Raw genomic sequence first — 18,324 nt, 5'->3', positions numbered from 1 at the left:
CAGTGGCCTGCCATCTGGCCTTCAGTTCCTCTCTAACTAAAGATGGGTCCTTGATTCTACCCATTTGGCTGAGTTAGAAGTATTTCTGTCTCTGAAAGATGCCATACATGGGTAGTTACCCCAAACTCACATATTCACCAATTCATGGCAGTTGCCAATGGACTAGTGATGAAGTATGGCCAATGGCAGTGAAATGATTCTCTAGTACAAGGCCAACTTGTTTTGGGGTTCTTATGTTTGGAAATAAAGAGCCCAGTCTCCAATTCCAATATTTTTCACACATATATCTGCACATACCAACCAAGAGACACCATCTGGTCAATCAACTCTCCAAGATATAAACTGTTTCATTGGCTACAGTTCCCTTAGAAGAGAGTCCTCATTCCTTGGCCTTTTAGGGCTCATGTACCATCAGGTCATAGGGGTATTCATACCCTGATAGAATGGACCCAATAATGTGGAATCCCTCTAGGCCCTCCCTTGCTGAAACTTCTGTTGAGGACTGTAATGTTTGTGCCAAAATTAAACATTGGCAGTTGCCACAATGGGGTGCTATGCCAAGGTGTGATATCCCTTTTCACCAGTGGCACACAGATTACATAAGACTACTGCCATTGTTATGCTTTAACAAGAATTGACTCCTTTATGGGACTTCTGCTGACATTTCCTACACAGCAAGCCAACACAGAAACATCTACCCAAGGGCTAACTGAAACTATTCTGGTGCCCTTTGGGCCTCCTGATATCATAGATCCAGATTAAGGGACACATTTCACATCCTAAACAGTACAACAATGGGCCCTGAAATAAGGTATCCTTTGGAATCACCATCTCTCATACTAATTTACTAATTGAACATCATAATGGACTATTAAAAGACTTCCTGTTAAAGTTAAGGAGGGGGGAATGGAACCCTAATGAACCTCTCTATTGCCACAGGTATTAATATAATTAAATTCCCATGCCCTTGAGGAACACACACCCCATACAAATTTTTTCTGACCTCCTAAAATTCTCCTTTTAGTTATAAGAGGAAACCCCTGATATTTTCAATAGTGGATGATTGCATCTGGATTTCGTCCACAAATAAAACATCCCAATATAAATTTGATTTCTCAGTCATATCCCCTTCCCCTTCAACATAGAAACCTGACCAAGGGCAAATCAAAAGTTTTGACCTACTGATTATCAAAAGCCCAAAAGAATGTCCTGCTTGCCTGATCTGGACACATAAATATCCAGATCTGCTCATGCCCAAAACTGAGATGCTGCTAATTAATTCTGGTTATAAATAAGTGCTAGTTAATGAACCCAAGTCATATAATTTCTCACAGTAGGTAGAGATTATAGCAACAGTGGAATCGTGCAGGTTACCATCAAAGGAGATGATAGATTTCATCTGGTCAATGTCAGTCATACTCGGAAATGACCAACACCGAGAATGATCCCATGTTGCCTCCCTCTCAGGTGCCCATGGGAACTTCCACAACAGACTGGAAGAGACCTGTGGCCTCAAAGTGCCCACCTTGTGGTCATACAACTTCCTCAGACAACAGTCTCGAGGCCCCTAGTTAAATTGCTGCCAGTGCTCAATTGCCTCCTGGTTATTGGTCTTATTATGTTTGGCTGAGATCCTAGGATTGCTGGCAGACACGCAAGGGCTCTCCATGACCAAAACCTGTTGCAACCAAATGGCCCGAAATATTCAAAATCACATTCAAGAATGTGTCAGCCGGGAGTGCTGGACAGCAATGACCACTTCTCAGGCCCACACGCCATCAAGTCTGGATGGTTTGAAATCCATTATAAATGCCACCAATGGCACAGATGTTTGACCCCAATGGGGCAGAATATTGATCCAGAATACTAATTTTAACTGGTCAGAGGGTCTTTGGCTGGCTTGAACAACAACCCCAAATCCATCCTCCTCCACTAACCAATCTCTGTTATACTGCCCCTAATGTTGTTTATATGACTACATCTATGGACTATGTCACAATTATATCCAGGACCACTAAGTTAGCTGTCTATATATTTATTCTCTATGGATGGACTATTTATTCTCAAATCTATTCCCAAAGATTTATTCTCTATGGATGGACTATCAAGTTCAGACCCTAAGAGTGGCTGCCCAGGTCTTGGTCCAAGGGGCCACAATGATCCCCAAGAGTTACTGAAAATTTGCAGCAGTTCAGATGCTTATGGCAAGATTCTAAAAGAGGTCTCCAAGCTTCCTTAGGCCACATTTCCACATGGGGCCCCAGGTTTCCATCAGTGGACAGCCACCTGGGAGGGACACTCACTCTCAGGGTGGACCACAGCTTCCACGCCACTGGAGAGGAAAACATCTTGTCCACCCCACCTTTGGAACTGAACGTTACATCCTCACCCACCTTCAGCCTCTAACCCACACTGGTCCACTCTGGTTTCCGTCAACCCCACATTGCTTCCCCAATTCCTGGGTCATTACCTTGATCTGTATGATCTCCTGTGTTCTATTTTCCTGAGATTACAAAATGCCTGACACTGACCCCTCACGGCTTCCATGGGCTCCACAGAACTGTGAGTCATAAACCCCATGATGATAAGGCCACCCTAAGGTGTGTCAAGCCCCTGTGGGATGCAAAGTTATGCCCGCTAAATGCCACCAACGTTCCTCACATACTTCCTCCTTGCCCTGCTTTCCAGGCCCAGCCCCTCCCAATCTTCTCTTTTTACGGGGGTTGTTAAAAATGATTCATGACTTTTGCTTCCCTATGCTACTAACCCTAACCTGGAACTCTCCTACCATCAGCCCTCTTATGCAACACACTTCCTCGGGATCCCCGGCCTCCACAGCCGCTTCCCCAAGTACAACATTGCCCATCACCCTGCCAACCACAACTCTCCTTGGCATCTACCCAGAGCCTCCAGGATGTCAACCCAAACTGCAGAAGTGACAGCACACACATCAACCTGATCTGACTATTGGGTCTGCCACTCAGATGTGTACCTCTGCCTAGAACACTGGTGCTATTCTGAATTTGGCCAGATGGTCCAAAGTCCTGAGACCACAAGGCTTCTCTGGAGATGTGAACCTTTGGGAAAACTCAAGCACCTCCAATATTATTCAATTGAGGGAATCCAACGTCCAGGCACCAATTATATTTGTCCAGATTTCGGTACAGTCTGGCCAAATGCCTGTGTTCTCCCAGACCCCACACTCATATCTACATGGCTAAAACCTGGAAATTATGATGCACTAGCTGATGCCTCCATAGGACCAGATTGTGACCCTGATGAAAATGCACGGCACCTGTTGTACTTTACTTTCCTAATAACAGGAGCCTATATTTCATACCCCATGGCATTGGGAGTGCCCGCGACTATCTACCCCGTTGCAACACCTACATTCTCTTCAAAGAGTCACAGGGTCAGGCAGCTGACCTCCGTACATCTATTAATAGTTTTTGCTGTAAATGGTGGAGGCAACTGCACTGGGTACAGGCAAACAAAATCACATGATCTCAGCTAATCAACAACTGTCTGCCGCCCTCACTGGAACATGTTAAAAGAATATCCAGAACTTGTCTCTAATACAGGAAACCCAAGAACCTCTGGCCACTGATAGTCCTGCAGTCCTTGAATACCTGCTGACCAAGGAAGGCAGGGTCCATGCAACTCAGAGACCCTCTTGTCAACAATTTTGGCAAGGACAGACATATCTCCGACAACTTAGAGAAGATGGGAAATCTTTCACAACAAAACTGTGGTTTTTCAAAAAATTCTTTAAACCCAGAGGTATCAGGCATTTACTCCTGTCTATCCCCCTGGTAAATGGGGAGACTGGCTACATGCCGGTTTCTAAGTTCTGGTCACCACCTTGGGGGGCCCCCTTCTCCTAACCTCTGTATTAACATTGGTTGTCCGATGCCTCAGCAATGCTTTCCGTCTATAGGCAAAGTCTCCCCACTCAGGTGGTAAGAGGAATTCATCCTGTTTGAGAGCCATTGAGGCACATGTGGTCAAATGTAACACAATTGTTCCCTGTGACCTCAGGACTCCCTATCCGCACCCCCAGCCACCTGTGTGAGCCTCGCCAGTGCCAGCCTCCTCTCAAATGTGCCCAGGTGGCAAGTCTTGGGAGGACGCCCCATCTTCTTCCCTCCCCTTCTGCTGACCTAGTTAAGTTCAAAGTAGTCAACAACACACTTCCCACATGCCATGGGGCAGCCAGGACCCCAATAAAAGCGTTCGCCTGTCATCCTCTCCTGGCCTGTTTTCCTGCCAGCCGAGCTTAACTGAGCTTTGGGTGACATGTGTGGCCCTATGGCTGTGCCAGTTTTCCCTCTCTGGGAACTGTGAGTATAATAAATTCTTAATTTCTATTCCTCTCCAAGTGTGACTTCCATAGCTATGCATAAGTGATCCCCAAAAGACCCCAAATGAGGAGATTAACCCCATTTACACAACAGTCGGTGTAGTGGTCAGCTCTGGATTTTTCTCTGATTTTGCCTTTCCTGGCCAAGGCCTTTGAACAGCTAAGGGACCAGTAAAGCAGTAAAAAGCATCCACATGCTATTTTTAACATTTCAAAAAGCCCAAAAGGAATCACACCTTTACCATCAACATTGCTCACTAAGATATTGTCTTCCTTTCGAAATTCTATCAACTTTGGATGACAAAGCTAATCTTGCTGTGCTGCTGCTCAAAGCCTCTGAGTATTCATTATAAAAATGAAAAACTATTAACTAATAAATCTTTCAAAGCATAATAATATAAAGGAGAATAATAAAAAGGACTCATCTGACAGCCTGGGTGAGATCCAGGTCTCCTCAAATCCAGTTCCCCTGCTTCATGGGGAAGGCAGAGCTGGCTTGGGGGAAGGCATTTGCACGACCTTGTATTAGTTTGGATAGTGTATTAGTTTTCTCTGGCTGCGAGGCAAAGCACCACAGACTGGGGTCTTAAACAACAGATGTTTATTCTCTCTCAGTTCTGGAGGCTGAAAGTCCAAGATCAGAATGTCGGCAGGGTTGTTTTTCCTGAGGCTTCTCTCCTTGTCTCGTAGAAGGCCGCCTTCTCTCTGTGTCCTCTCATGGACTTCCCTGTGTGTGTGTCCTAAATTTCCTCTTCCAATAAGACACCAGTCATATTGGATTAGGACCCATCTTAATAACCTCATTTTACATTAATTACCTCTTTAAAGGCCCTATCTCTAAATACAGTCACATTCTGAGATGTTGGGGGTTAGGACTTCAGCGTGTGAATTTTGAGGGGGCACAGTTCAGCCCATAACAAATGGCATCAGTCACTCTGGTGGAGTCAGCCCTTAAAGATAGCAAAGAGTGACAGTTTACAAAGTGATATATTTGAATCTTTAAAACAGAGAATAAAATAACCACCCATGACTCCTGGGAATCCAGAAGCTATGTGGGGGACATGCTCCAGGCCTTTCTTCTGGGTCCAGGAGTCAGTATCTTCTGTGATGGACTCAGAATAGTCAAGAGTGCACAGGCTGTGCAGAGAAAGACTCCGGGGTCTGCTGGGACCCTGAGCTGAGTGTGGAACCTCTCAAGGCTCATCTGCAGACCTATCCTGAGTCCTTAGAGGGATAAAGTGCTCATTTCTCTGTGTTGTACATGAGCCCACCTTTAGCTCATTTGCCTATAGACTAAGTTGTGTTTTTATTTTCAAAGAGCTTATCTCCTTCTAAATGGTTGTGAATGAAAACTGATGTAACACAACATCATTTTGATTTAAATTTGCCTCTGTTTTTTCCTTCACCACCTTGAGCCGAACAGATGTTTGGCCTGGGTCCATCACTCCTTCAGGACCACACCTTTTGGGGCAATGGGAAGCACCCAGAATCAGACAGTGGGAGTGAAGGTCAACTTTTTTTGAAGGCCAGCTCTGTCCATGGGGCAAGGCACTCGGCGCCCCGTGCTCCCACTGGGGCCTCGGGCACTGCTGGTACCCATAGCCTTTGGCACTGGGGCAGATTCCCAGCCAGCCTGTGGCAATGCCTGCTTTGCCTCCACCACTAACCCCGTCCTTTGATTTCCTTCCCACGCTGCTCTAGGATCTTGTGAAATGCTGCGAGCGAGGGCTTGTAAAACAGCAGAGGACACAAGCACACACAGGCCTCATTCAGCCTTCTCCACCTCCTGTGGCACCTCTGGAAAGAATTCCAACCCCCTATTGTGAAAGCTCCAACGCACCAAGAGTGGAATTCCCTGAATGTTCGCTGATGAGCCAAAGTCACCCACTGTACAAGGGCCTCCATTGACAGGCCACCAGCCCCTCCACCGGACAGCATGGCCCCTACAGCGTAAGCGATGGGATGAATAGCCCAGCTTCCAAGAGCTCATTTCAAAAGCTGATAAAAGTGTGTCTATAACCAAATCAGGCCTCCCAGCACTGTAACCAAATCCATCCCCATCCACAGGGCCCTGGCCACAGTTTTCCCAGCTGTAAAGGGGAGATAATCAGCACACCTACTTTCCTTCTCTATCTTCCTCCCTGATTTCTGGTGGAAATAAAGTGAGAACATGCATCTGGCCTGCTTTCAGTGGCTCTCAGAGATGAAGCCACTCACTTATCACAGGCTCCCTGGATGCAGGCCCTACGGCCAGTGGGTCCCTGCACCAGGCGTGTCTAATCTGCTGTGCTCTCTTCCAACATCCAGAGAATAAGGCTGGCAGGAGTCTTGTCCATTCCATTAATTTCCATTAATCCAAATATCAGGAGGGCTTTAGTGCACACTTCTCTCTCTCACTATCAAGGCTGAAGGCAAGAGAAAATCTGGAGACAGAAAATAAAGAACCGACTTTTCTCTGGAGATCAGCTGCTCTATTCTGTTGAAGAAGGAGAGAGCCATGATGTTCACGCTCACTTCCAGGAGCCTGAGAGCACAGAGGTGCACTGGATGTGAGAGTGGTGACCATAGTACATCACCATCACCAGGCAGACGACAGAAGGCATTTGGCCCTTACCAGATGGTGCCCTTGAAAGCAATCATTGGTGCCAACTGAGGTCTTTTTCCGAGTCTTTTACAGCGAGCTGCTCACCCCACCACAGGTGCAGCTTGGGTTTGCTTGCTAAGAGTGATCTTCCCCTGTTCCTTATCTCTTGTCTAATGAAAGATCCTTCCTTTTGAAGGGAATCTTCTTCCCCACAATTTATCACACCCACCCACAATTTGAAACCTTAGGCTTACACATTAAAAGATAAACAGCGATAAGCAGGTTGACACGTTCCCAGTTTGTGGCCAGACAGCACGTAAGGACATCCAGGCTTGTGGTGGGAAGGGGAGGGCTGGGAAGGCGACAGGGCTGCACTAATGTGCGTGGCAGCAATATCAAGGAGGCCTTTCCATTCCTCCCCTGGAGCAGACCCATAAATCATTATTGTCATCACATGACATCTGGGATTTGTTTTAAGATACTCCACGGAAAAGGGAAGAGGTGAAGCAAGTGTGGCAAAATCTTAATAATTTCTGAATCTAGATTGTGGGTGTCTGGGTTGGGTCTCCTAAAGCTGACTCCAGTACATGAGTTGGTAGGTGACCAGGGGCACATGAGAGTGGCAGTGAGTGAGGCAGGGAAAAGAAGGAAGACAAATATGGGGGGCGTGGTTAATGAGCGGCACCTGTTCTGAGAAACTGTGGAACACCCAAGGCCCACCCTCCGAGGGCAAGGGAGCAGGGTCTTTGTCCACCAACTCCTGACCCTTGAGCATCTTGCCTGCCTTGATCTCAGGCTGTCTCACACAAGGGACAGGACCATGGGCATCTGAAAGAACTCTCTACACAAAACTCCAGAGACTGAGGGCTATGGGTGGGGCACTGTGGCCTCTGCTACAGCAGGAAAACATCAGCCCTTATATTATCCTCTCCATTTCTATACATGACTGAAATGTCCTCGGTGGAAAGACAGGCAGACAGACCATTGGAGCGAGAGCTGCAGTGTTAATTCACATTTTTACAATGAATATATTTGCTTGAATTCAAACCAACTCACCATGGGGACCTTGTCCCATATTTCCTTATTTCAGACAGCTGCCTCTCTCATGACAACTGAGCTTTTCCTCCTGACCCTTTATTTTCTTTTAAACAGAAACAAAAGTGTATGAAGTTTTCCCACCATCCCAGTGGCTGGATTGATTGGAAGCCGTGATGCAGTCCAATCCAGTAAAAACGCAAGTGATGAACATCTGTTCAAGGTTGTAAAATGATGTGGGGATTACAAGGTGTAAGCCACAGTCCTTTCCCTGAACAAGTGACTTGCTAGTTGAAGAAACAAGAATTGCACAAAGGAAACCTTAAACAGACAACAAAAAAATGACAGAAAACTTTCAGTATATGAGTCTAATTCAGCCACTCATATTCTGGGAAAAAGCACAGGTCCAGTTGTTCCCAACCCAACAGTTGGAGCCTGGTGGGGCCCAAACGGCATAGGCTCTCCAGCCTGTGAATAGGCTTGCACAAGGTAACAGGTGAAGGATGCAAAGTGAGCCACTGATGAGAGAGACCAGGTACCTATGACTTCTCTTGTTGGCTTTGTGTCACCTTGACCTGTCAGAGTGTCTGAGCCAGAGGACACAGGATGGCTTATAAACTGCTGTGAGAAAACCAGACCAGGTGAGGTGGTGACTCCAGGTCAGGGGCAGAATCCCACTGATCCCTTCCCACCCCACTGCCACCCCACCTCCTCCTCACTCATATTACAGCGGCCCCTGCTGCCCTGCCAGAGTCTTTTGGGGACTCCCTGAGAAATCATTTTAGCCAGTTTGTAGAGTTCAGAGGATTAACTGGAGGTGTCCTGGGAAGCTTGCAGTCATGTCCTTGCGGTTTCCACAGCCTCGTGAGCCCCTTGATGCCATTTATTTATTCATTCAGTCAGTCAGTCAGTCACTGTGATGGCTAATTTTATGTATCAGCTTGACTGGGGTGCCCCAATATTTGGTTAAACCGAATTCTGGGTACGTCTGTGAGGGTGTTTCTGGATGAGATTAGCATTTGAATCAGTAGACTGAGTGAAGTAGATTGCTCTCCCCAATGTCAGTGGGCCCCATCCAATAAGTTGAAGGCCTGAATAGAACAATATCTGCATTAAGGGAGAATTTGCTCTCTCTGTGTGACTGTCTTTGACCTGGGACATTGGTCTTCTAACTGGAACTTACATCATTGATCCCCCTACTACTCAGGTTTTTGGGCTGAGACTGGAACCATACCACTGGCTCCCCTGGGTCTTCCTGTGTCTGCAGCTTGCTGACTGCAGATCTTGTACTTCTCAGCCTCCATAACCGCATAAACAAATTCCTTATAACAAATCTCATAATAAATCACCCCAGTGGGTTCAGAAGGCAGCGCATAGAACCAAAGAGGATTAATCTCAAGCTTTAAGATCTTCTGGAATCTTCCTTGTTATGTTTTGTACTTGCTTGGGACCTGTCTCCCCCTCATCTTTTTTCTAATTCACCATTTTGGATTGGGAATGTCTATCCTAGGCCTGTTCCACCATTGTATTTGGGACCATATAACTTGTCTGGCTTCACAGATTCACAGCTGGAGAGGAATTTTGCTTCAGGATGAATTATAGTTCAAGTCTCATCCATATCTAATTCAGATGAGACTTTGGACTTTAAAGTTTAGCACTGATACTGAATGAATTAAGACTTTGGGGGCTGTTGTATGGAATGAATGTATTTTCCATGTGAGAAGGATGTGAACTTTGGGGGGCCAGGGGCAGAATACTATAGAATGAATGGTGCCGGCTCAAATTCATATGTTAAGACCCTAATGACCAGTGTGATGGTATTTGGAACTGGGGCCTTTGGGAGGTAATTGGGTTTAGATTAAGTTATGAGGGTGGGACCCTCATGATGAGATTAGTATACTTTCAAGAAGAGACCAGAGAGCTTGCTCTGTCTCTCTGCCATGTGAGGACACAGCAAAGGAACCAAATTGGCTGGCACCTTGATCTCAGACTTAACAGCCTTCAGAACTGTAAGAAATAATTTTGTGGTGTTTAAACCACCCAGCCTATAGTGTTTTGTTATGGCAGCCCTAGCTGACTAAGGCAGTTACTTAACACCCTCACAAATTCCCTCAGTCACTGCAGCGTAGCCAATACTTACACAGGGACCCCCAAGGAGCCCCCGTCCATTCAGGCTGCTGTAACAAAATTTACCATAGACCAGGTGACTTAAACAGCAGACATTTATTTCTCATAGTTCCAGAGGCTGAGAAGTCAAGACCAAGGCACAGGCAGATTTGGTGTCTGATGATAGCTCACTTCCTTGTTCAGAGACAGCTGTCTTCTCGCTAGGTCCTCACATGGTGGAACACTCTGTAGGGCCTCTTTTAGAAGGACACTGATCCCATTCATGGGGACTCCATCCTCATGACTTACTCAACTCCCAAATGCCCCACCTCCTAACACTATCATTGGGTGTTAGATTTGAACATATGAATTTGAAGGGACACAAACATTCAGTCTGCAGCAGCCCTGCATGGCTCTGCCATGTGGGACCAACACAAACCAGGGGGTGTCCTCAGCATATGTGCTGGCTTATACTGTCGTGTCTAAGCACTCCCACGTCTGGGAGACATACTCTGAGGTTATCACCCTGAGATTGTGCCTGCCTGGTAGAATCAGTTGCCTGATGAATTTCTGACAATCAAATTATGTTTTGACCGGAGAAGGGCTTGAAATTTGAATGGATCTCTAGTGAACTCCTACCCAGCAAAACCTACTTAAGATAGAAAAACCACCTCTCATTTTTGTATCCTTTGTAAAAGTCCAGCTTTGCATAACATGTTTTGCTTGGAACAGGGGGTGTTATTTAACAGTTCCCACCCATTTTCCTCTGTAGGCAAATGATTTAGTGTGGCTAGAAAGGCAAATCATTTTCTAGCCAAGTGCTTGATTCAGACTAAAGTTCTGCTTTGAGGAAAGTTGACCATCAAACCTCTCTGTTCGCTGAATAGCTGTGTTAACTTTTCTCTAAGTCAAAGCCTTTGTTCAACCACAGTTGTCAGTAATGACAGAATGACAAATGCATTTTGGGTTATGCAATAGATTATACATTAATATCTGAAAACCACCATCATAATTCCACCCCCACTTTGAAGAGTCACTATGGGAGAAGCTGGAGTCTCAAACAATAGATTGGGGAAAATGTTTACAATAGGAAAATGTTCAATAATTTTATAATATGAATAACACATACTAATTTATAAGGAAAAAATCTATTGCCCTATTGGAAAGTTGTCACCAAATAGTTAATACAACCCAAGACATCCCTACACGACTCACTGCTGATGCATGGAGGTGGACAAGACACCCAGAAACCTCATGGCCAATGGTTAGTCCTCCTGGTCCTCACTGGCCCCTTAAACTTCACTGACCCCCATGATTTTCACTGGACCTCATGGACCTCACTGACCCCCATGATCCTCACTGACCCCTACCATCCTCACTCACCTCCATGGTTCTCACTGACCCCCATGGTCCTCACTGGTTCCCATCATCCTCACTGACCCCCATCATCCTCACTGACCTCCATTATCCTCACTGACCCCCACCATCCTCACTCACCTCCATGGTTCTCACTGACTCCATGGTCCTCATTAGCTCCCTTACTCACTGCTCTAGACCTTGGCTCAACTGCCCTTTTAGGATATCTCTTCTGTTGGGAACTTGGCATTTATATAAGGTCTTTTGTATCCAGATTCCCCACTGGAGTCAAGAATTCTACCCAGGCTTCATGAAGACACGACTCAAGATAGAATTTCAGAATGTAACTCTTGACCAGGTTGCCCTGGTCCCCCACAAGGCTGGGGGTGGAGATGATTCGGGGATTTAGTAAACACATGACCAAAAGATAGTGTTACCATGAAAAAGGACTCAATATCATTAGTCATCAAGGAAGTGTAAATTAAAACCAAAATGAGATATCACAACACACCCACCAGAATGACTAAAGGTAAAAGACTGACAATATGAAATGTTGATGAGAATATAGATCAATCAGAACACCCAAGCACTGCTGGTGGAAATATAAAACAGTGCAACCATCTTGAGAAAAGGCCTGGTAGCTTCATATAAACGTAAACATAAACCTACTATATGAAACCTACCTATTTCAATCCTAGTTAGTAACCCAAGAGATATGAAAAACATATATCCACAGAAAGACTTACACAAGAACATTCATATCAGCATTATTCATAATAGTCAAAAACAACCCAGATATCCATCAATAGGAGAATGTTTAAACAAATTGTGATATATCTGTACAATGAAATGCTTCTCACCTGCAAAACAGAACAAACTGATACATTCAACAACATGGATGAATCTCAAAAACATCATGTTGAATGAAAGAAGCCAGACACAAAATAGTACATACTCTGTGATTCCATATGTATTAATTTCTTGAATAAGCAAAACTAATTATGGAGGGAAAAAATCATTGGTTGCCTCTGGAGGGGTGAGAAAAGGATGACTGAAGGAACATGGGGGAAATGTGGGGTGATGTAAATGTCCTGTTGATGAAGTTCAGATCACACAGGTGAATGCACTTTCAAAGCTCATTGAATGGTACACTTAAGATTTGTGCATCTCGTTGTATGAATTTTTCCTCAAAAAAAGAGCTATACACTATATACTTGCTGAAGCACTTGGGAGAAAGGTATTAATATCTGCAACTTGCTTTGAAATGCATCAAAAAATAACATGGGTTGATGAACAAGTAGAATATATATGGATGGATACCTAACAGAGGTAAGTGTAATAAAATGTTAGTGGTAGAATATACATTGTACAGGTGTTTACTATAACATTTTCAAATTTTCTGTAGTTTGAAATCTTTCATAATAAAAGTTTGGATGGGAGGACACAGGTAGAAATATTTAAGATGCCTCCTGGTTATGGTTTCTTAGTAATTAGTAATTGATTTTTCTCTCTATGTTGCATCTGCCCACATGGCTCCAGGGAAAACTGGAGGATGGGATGTACAGAAAGTTCTTTCAGAGTGGAATGGAAAGGGGAAGGGGAGGGAGGGGGAGGTAGATGACAAGGGTAATGGGGTGTGTGTCAGCCACGGTTCAACAATTGACACAGAAGCTGTAGGAAACATGTATTAAGAGGCTTGTCACAATCAAATGATTTACGTGGTTTTGGAGTCTGACTGGGCTAGTTCGAAATTTGTCAGGTAGGCTGTGTGAAAGGGTGGGAACCCTCAGGCAGGGAGTGAAGCTGCTGTCCATGGTGGGTTTCTTCTTCCTCAGGGAAGCTTCTGCTCTGCTCTTGGGTCTCTTCAACTGATCAGATCAGGCCCACCCAGGTCATCCAGGATAATCCTCCTTGCTTAAAGACAACTGATGAGGGACTTTAATCGTATCTACAACATACCTTCACAGCAGCACCTAGGCAAGTATTTGATTGAATAATTGACAACTGTAGCTCAGCCAAGCTGACACAGAAAACTGACCGTCTCTGGGAAGCTGTGACTCAGAGAGCTTTTGTCTCCATTCCCATTTAAGACTGCAGGAAGTCGTGATCACTCAGATACACCTGAGAAGTCTCATTCAGGCACACTTTTTCCTAATGAACTGTAGAAAGTCCAATTTCTTAAACAGCCTTCTAACCATCTTGGGTTGGTATTTATTTGTCTTCCCTGCTGGTTATATTGTTAACGAGTTCAAAAAGCACTCAAAACCCTGATTAACTCAAAAGCCATGGCACGTGAGCCCCATCCTTTGTGTGGGAATTGGGTTTATAAGATGACCCAAGGGAGGCCCCAGGAGCCAGGAGCCCACAGCCTCTATAGACACCAGCAGATGAGGTACACTTGGAACAGCTGAGCACAACCCAGGAAGGGACCATTCTAAACTATAGGTGTGTCATTCATTGAAAATCTTAAGTTTCCTTTCCCATCTTGTGAGAAGACAAGATCAGTTCTAGGGAAATGAGCTTCTGATTTTTCTCTGTACATCAGACAGAGCAATTAAAAGGTACAAGCTCACTGTCATTGAAGTAGATTCACAACAGAGGCCAAACGACTCATTAATAAACACATGGGAAGATGTTCAAAATCATTAGTGATCTTAGAGTGTAAATTAGACCAATGATACACCATTTTTGCTAACCAATTTGGAAAAGAAGAATAGCCAACCCCGTGGAGGTGTGGGGAACAGGCTCTGCTGAGTGCAAACTGGCACAGCCCTTTCAGAAGGTGATTTGGTGACAGGCACAAGTGCAGAGCCATGGGATGTCCTGCCTTTGGCTCCTGGCATTCTGCTTAGAGGTGTGGCTACATCATTATTTCTAGGAGCAAAAACCTGACAGCATCTTAACGACTCACACCACGGGGAATAAATAGGGAAACGAGTATCTACACCTGATGAACTTTAAGCAAGACTAATAATGTCCATGATGGCTATAGAAAAACATGATAAATTTTCTGTGAAGATACAGAATGCACACCATCTTCTTCTGTACAAGTAATTCAATGCTGTTATAAATACAAACATATGCACATAGATACAATGTGCTTTCCATTCTCACAGGAAGAACATTAAAAGAATGTGCAATAGAAAACAATAAGTTGTATTTGAAAGTGGAATTGTGAGTAACTAGTGTCTATTTTCCAAATATTCTGAGAGGTGGTTATTATTGATTTTACAATATGGAAAAGAAATTATAAGCCTGTCTAACTCATTACAGCCTCTTGTTGTTTCATGCCTATGGGATCCCCGAAACCAAACTACAACTGAAGCCCATGAAATACAAATTGCTTTTTAAATTAACTGGCAAGAAACCTTGAACACATATTTTGCCTCCATTTGGTTAATAGGAACCAGATGCAAGGCTTCAATCAAACTTTCATTGTCTGGTGGTCTGGTATCCATTCATCCATTTCCTTGCTGAGCTAAAAATATTTGATTCATCTGCATCTTTTGTTGGTTAATACCTTGGATACATCAGTAACTGCCTAAGATATGCTCTTTCTATGTAATAAAAATGAACTTGCAAACATTAACATGGGAATGCAAGAAATGTCTCATTTTTTACAAAGCCAAATGAAATCTGAGTTGAAATCTCTCTCCACTCTTTCTGGTGGAAAATTCAATCTCCGTCTTTATGGGAACTTCCTCCCAGCTCTCCACAGGGCCATGTGGTGGTCCTGGGGGCCTAATGTCAAGCAGATAATTCTGAAAGGTCTGTTTTTCAGTCCACACAGCTCACTGCCTATGGGGGTGGACAGTGAGCCATTCTCCTCAAAGCTTTGTGAGGGATCTGGGCCTGCCCAACATGGCTTCTCACCACAGCCATGAGCTTTCTTGGACTGGGAAATGGCTCTTCCTGCAGGGTCAGCACTTCCTTTCTGTCCCAAGAGTCCATCCCTCTGTGCCTGCAGCCTCCTTCCTGGGGATCAGTGTCCTGAAAAGTCTGGTTTTAAAACACACACACACACACACACACACACACACACACACACACACATCCCACACACTAAGAAGATGTAGCAGCTGTGCAACTCATTTCCATCCTGAGAATGGCCCCTAAGGTAAGACCTTTTGGGGGATGGAAGAGGAAAAACATGAGGCAAAAGCAAAAATGATACTTAATAAATTATCCAGCATTGTTAATAGACTTTTTTTTCTCATTAACATTGCAAACATTCTCCTGATGCAATGTATTAACCTTTGGTTAATACTAATAAACCTAGTGGTTAACACTATTGGTGTACTAACCTTGGGAAAGTGAGTTAATCCTTCTAGGTTTCAGTTTCTCATCACAAAATGGGGCTAAATCATAGTTCCCCTCACAAGAATTACTACAAGAGAAGGAAACAATGCAGGGAAAACACAGTGTCTAGTGCCTAACGCAGTATGTGTTCAATGACCTTGGAAAAGAGCCACTCTGTTCAACATGAAAAGTCCACAGCAGGGCATGAACTCTTGGTCTAGTGAAGAAAGTTCTAAGGGCTGGATATTTCTTATTTAAAAGCATCCAGAAAGCTAACAAGCAGTTAATAGAAGAAATGAAAAGGGATGATAGTGATCAGAGAAGGTGAATAAAAGCAATAGGATCACTTTTTTCTGATTAGATTGACAAGAATGTAGAAGATTGGTAGTACTTAATGCTAACAAGAATGAAGGGAAAAGAGAGGACGAGGGGAAGATGGCAGAAGAGTAATACGCGGAGATCACCTTCCTCCCCACAGATACACCAGAAATATATCTACACGTGGAACAACTCCTACAAAACACCTACTGAACACTGGCAGAAGACCTCAGACCTCCCAAAAGGCAAGAAAGTCCCCACGTACCTGGGTAGGGCAAAATAAAAAAGAATAAACAGAGACAAAAGGATAGGGATGGGACCTGCACCAGTGGGAGGGAGCTGTGAAGGAGGAAAGGTTTCCACACACTAGGAAGCCCCTTCGCGAGCGGAGACTGCGGGTGGCGGAGGGGGGAAGCTTCGGAGCCGCGGAGGAGAGCGCAGCCACCGGGGTGCGGAGGGATAAGCGGAGATATTCCCACGCAGAGGATCAGGGGCGACCGGCACTCACCAGTCCGAGAGGCTTGTCTGCTCACCCGCTGGGGCGAGCGGGGCTGGGAGCTGAGGCTCGGGCTTCGGAGGTCAGAGCGCAGGGAGAGGACTGGGGTTGGCGGCGTGAACACAGCCTGCAGGGGATTAGTGCACAACGGCTAGCCGGGAGGGAGTCCGGAGAAAAGTCTGGACCTGCTGAAGAGGCAAGAGACTTTTTCTTCCCTCTTTGTCTCCTGGTGTGCGAGGAGAGGGGATTAAGAGCGCTGCTTAAAGGAGCCCCAGAGATGGGCGCGAGCCGCAGCTAAAAGCGCGGACACCAGAGATGGGCATGAGACGCTAAGGCTGCTGCTGCCGCCACCAAGAAGCCTGTGTGCGAGCACAGGTCACTATCCACACCTCCCTTCCGGGGAGCCTGTGCAGCCCGCCACTGCCAGGGTCCCGGGATCCAGGGACAACTTCCCCGGGAGAACGCACGGCGTGCCTCAGGCTGGTGCAACGTCACGCCGGCCTCTGCCGCCGCAGGCTCACCCCACACTCCGTGCCCCTCCCTACCCCCGGCCTGAGTGAGCCAGAGCCCCCGAAACAGCTGCTCCTTTAACCCCGTCCTGTCTGAACGAAGAACAGACGCCCTCCAGCGACCTACACACAGAGGCGGGGCCAAATCCAAAGCTGAGCGCAGGGAGCTGTGAGAACAGAGAAGAGAAAGGGAAATCTCTCCCAGCAGCCTCAGAAGCAGCGGATTAAAGCTCCACAATCAACTTGATGTACCCTGCATCTGTGGAATACTTGAATAGACAACGAATCATCCCAAATTGAGGAGGTGGATTTTAAGAGCAAGATATATTATTTTTTCCCTTTTCCTCTGTTTGTAAGTGTATGTGTATGCTTCTGTATGAGATTTTGTCTGTATAGCTGTGCTTCCACCATTTGTCCTAGGGTTCTGTCCGTCTGCTTTTTATTTTTTTTCTTAAAAAAATTTTTTTTCTTAATAATTATTTTTTTATTTTAATAACTTTATTTTACTTTATCTTACTTTATTTTATTTTAACTTCTTTCTTTCTTTCTTTCCTTCCTTCCCTACTTCCTTTCTTCCTTCCTCCCTCCCTCCCTCCCTCCGTCCCTCCCTCCTTTCATTCTTTCTTTCTTTCTTTTTCGTTCTTTCTTTCATTCATTCATTCATTCTTACTTTCTTTCTTTCTACTTTTATTCTGAGCCGTGTGGAGGAAAGGCTCTTGGTGCTGCAGCCAGGACTCAGTGCTGTGCCTCTGAGGTGGGAGAGCCAACTTCAGGACACTGGTCCACAAGAGACCTCCCAGCTCCACATAATATCAAACAGCGAAAATCTCCCAGAGATTTCCATCTCAACACCAGCACCCAGCTTCACTCAACGACCAGAAAGCTACAGTGCTGGACACCCTATGCCAAACAACTAGCAAGACAGGAACACAACCCCACCCATTAGCAGAGAGGCTGCCTAAAATCATAATAAGTCCACAGACACCCCAAAACACACCACCAGACGTGGACCTGCCCACCAGAGAGACAAGATCCAGCCTCATCCACCAGAACACAGGCACTAGTCCCCTCCACCAGGAAGCCTACACAACCCACTGAACCAACTTTAACCACTGGGGACAGACACCAAAAACAACACGAAGTACGAACGTGCAGCCTGCAAAAAGGAGACTCCAAACACAGTAAGATAAGCAAAATGAGAAGACAGAAAAACACACAGCAGATGAAGGAGCAAGATAAAAACCCACCAGACCTAACAAAT

At 45.3% G+C, this 18,324-nt stretch overlaps 1 long non-coding RNA gene across 3 annotated transcripts in view; it reads right to left on the bottom strand.

The window, feature by feature from the left end:
• The window catches only part of LOC137227119 (uncharacterized), an 86,654-nt gene extending 69,387 nt beyond the window's left edge, over positions 1-17,267 (bottom strand). For all 3 annotated transcript variants that reach the window (XR_010944710.1, XR_010944708.1, XR_010944709.1), the window contains exon 1: positions 16,567-17,267. This is a non-coding gene — a long non-coding RNA (uncharacterized lncRNA). The remainder of the gene's footprint in view (positions 1-16,566) is intronic.
• Between the last annotated feature and the right edge of the window lie 1,057 nt (positions 17,268-18,324).

This window comes from Pseudorca crassidens, chromosome 7 (assembly GCF_039906515.1).
Source record: "Pseudorca crassidens isolate mPseCra1 chromosome 7, mPseCra1.hap1, whole genome shotgun sequence".
Classification (NCBI taxonomy): domain Eukaryota; kingdom Metazoa; phylum Chordata; class Mammalia; order Artiodactyla; family Delphinidae; genus Pseudorca; species Pseudorca crassidens.
This window is presented reverse-complemented; position numbering and strand designations above follow the sequence as displayed.